Source organism: Magnolia sinica, chromosome 6, assembly GCF_029962835.1.
Source record: "Magnolia sinica isolate HGM2019 chromosome 6, MsV1, whole genome shotgun sequence".
In the NCBI taxonomy this organism is placed as follows: Eukaryota; Viridiplantae; Streptophyta; class Magnoliopsida; order Magnoliales; family Magnoliaceae; genus Magnolia; species Magnolia sinica.
The window spans coordinates 31478987-31481737 of record NC_080578.1 but is presented as its reverse complement, the minus strand read 5'-3'; the positions used below and the strand labels follow the sequence as shown (position 1 = coordinate 31481737).

General features: G+C 39.8%; 1 non-coding gene across 1 annotated transcript; it reads left to right on the top strand.

The window, feature by feature from the left end:
• The first annotated feature begins 2299 nt into the window (after positions 1–2299).
• On the top strand, positions 2300–2406 carry LOC131250407 (small nucleolar RNA R71). Its single transcript, XR_009173332.1, has one exon. It is a non-coding gene; the product is annotated as a small nucleolar RNA R71 (small nucleolar RNA).
• The last annotated feature ends 345 nt before the right edge of the window (positions 2407–2751 follow it).

Here is a 2751-nt window from a genome sequence, read left to right as displayed (position 1 = left end):
AAAGGCTATAAGTAGTTGAAATTCAGAAAAATTTGTAGTAGGTTGTGTAGTCTCAACACACGCCGAAGTTTCACTCTTTAGTTCAATTTTTAACTCCTCCTTTATTGGTAAACATTCAGGATCTAGGGGAGGAGGTACTTCAAAATAAGGGCTCTCTCGGTCCGTGACAACTATCGAGGTATTGCCTTACGAGGCATCCACTATTTCTTGTATTATGGGATTGTTTGAATCTACAAAGTGTGCCAAGCAATCATTCAAAGAGTCGAAGCATTTAGTTGAAAGGAGTTCATTCATCCTATCGAGATCTGTGATGATATGTCCAATAACTCCTTTATCTTCTTCGAGAGTAGAAATGAGCATACTCTCTTGTTTGTTCTCAAGGTGAGATGAAATCACCACCGGGTGTGTCTTTTCTTGACCTAAATAGGCATATTCTAAATGAGAGGGTAAAGATTTTAGGTCAAGCTTCGGTGGCTTGAGGTTAGATGGTAAAGGCACTGCATCGGTTTGGGGCAACTCTTCAAATTGTGGCCTCCACTGGTTAACGTCAAGTACTGGCACAGTATCAAACAAGGCACATGTCTCCCTAATCATGTCATCATCCAAGTCATGGGAGTGTGTCAGGCACGTCTCTAGAGGGTCAGAGGATAAGGTCAGAGACGTTCTATCTTCCACGAAAGGATCAATCATGTTAATGTCATGGAAATCATCATCATCCTCAGAATCTCTACCGTTATTGAAAAAGATGTTTAACTCCAATGTCATATTCCTAAAATACATGCTCATGACTCCATTCCTGCAATTAATAATTGCGTTTGAAGTGGCAAGGAATGGGTGACCAAGAATGACAGGAATCTGAGTGGTCATGTTACTGATGGGTTCTGTATCTATGACGATAAAATCTACTGGATAGTAGAATCTGTCAACCTGAACCAACACATTTTTGATTACCCCTCTCGGTACACGAACTGAGTGATCGGCAAGTTGTAATATGGTTGAGGTGGGTTTTAATTCACCCAAACCTAACTGTTTGTACACTGAGTAGGGAATTAGATTTACGCTCGCTCCTAAGTCAAGAAGTGCGTGCGCAATTTGATAGTTCCCGATTACACATGATATGGTTGGGCTACCGGGATCTTTGAATTTCTGTGACACATCTTGTTTTAGGATGACACTCACTTTCTTAGTCAAAAAGATTTTCTTTTGAATATTTTGTCATCTTTTAGTCATACATAAGTCTTTCAAAAATTTAGTATATGAAGTTATTTGTTTTACGGCATCAAGTAGAGAAATATTGACCTTCACTTGTTTCAACACCTCTAGAATATCCTAAGAGTTAGAGAGAGGTTTTGGTGCAACCAACCATTGGGGAAATGGGACAACTGGCTTGTCTTGAAGTTCCAGTTATAATCCTTGTGGAGCAATGGTAGGTCTATTATTGTTATCCTCTTATGAGTCCTTAGGTTTTTCAGCCCTAACCGGAATAGTTTTGTCAATGGTCTTCCCACTCCTGAGAGTGGTGATAGATTTAGCCTGCTCCATCTAATCCAAAGAGCTTGGATCACTTATCTCATATTGCAGTTTGGGATTGGGGAGAGGTTGAGCAGGAAGCATCCCCTTTCCCCCAATCATTATTTGTGACTCTATCCTTTGAATGGATGATGTAAGTGATCCTATTGCTAATCTGATATCTTAGTTGAATAACTCTTGGTCTTGAATAAGTTTTAGAACTGGATCCTCTTGAGGTTTCCCTTGATTTGGAATTTGATTGAAGAAACCTTGAGGGGTAGCAGTTTGTCCATTCCTCCAACTGAAGTTTGGATGATTTCTCCAACTAGGATTGTATGTATTAGAGGTGGGTCCATTGAAAGGTCTTTGGTAATTATTTACAGCATTGGATTGCTCAGTCAGAACCTCTTGAAAGGCAGATATAGTTGGACAATTTTCAGTTGTGTGACTCTAACAACCATAAATACCGCAAACAACGTCCTTACCCTTATCCTTCCTCGTTTCCATGGCCTCAAATTTCTTTATGAGATTAGCCACTTTAAAATTGATATCATCATCCTCATTCAGCAAGTATACTCCGCCCCTTTCCTTTGATTGAGTGGGCCTAGAAGTGGTACTCGATTTTAGGTATATGTCCCATGATTGTGCATTTTCAGCCAGTCTATCCAAGTAATCCCACACATCATCGATATTTTTATTCATAAATTCCCTATTGCACATCGTCTCAACCAATTGGCGCATGGAGGATGTCAGCCCATCATATAAAAAGTGCGTAATGTGCCACATTTCAAAACCGTGTTGTGGGCAAGAGCTGACAAGATCCTTGAATCGCTCCCAACATTGGAAGAATGTTTCATCCTCCCTTTGGGCGAAGTTCATGATTGATTTTCTAAGGGTGTTCATTTTATGATATGGAAAAAAATTCTTTATGAACTCCCTTTGCATATCATTCCATGTATCAATAGATCTAGGACATAGTGAATGTAACCACGTCTTAGCTTTCTCTTTAAAAGAAAAGGGAAAGACAGCCTGACTGTGTCCTCAGACATGTTTAGAAAATATAAAGTGGTTATAATCTCATCAAACCCTTTCAAGTGTAGATATGGTTCTTCAGATTCAGGCCCATGAAATTTAGTAAGGAGTTGGATCACCCCTGGCTTGATATCCATGTGTCCCGTATTTTCTGGAAAGACCATACATGAGGGCGTGCTCACCCCCACCGATTGTAAATAATCTCGTAAA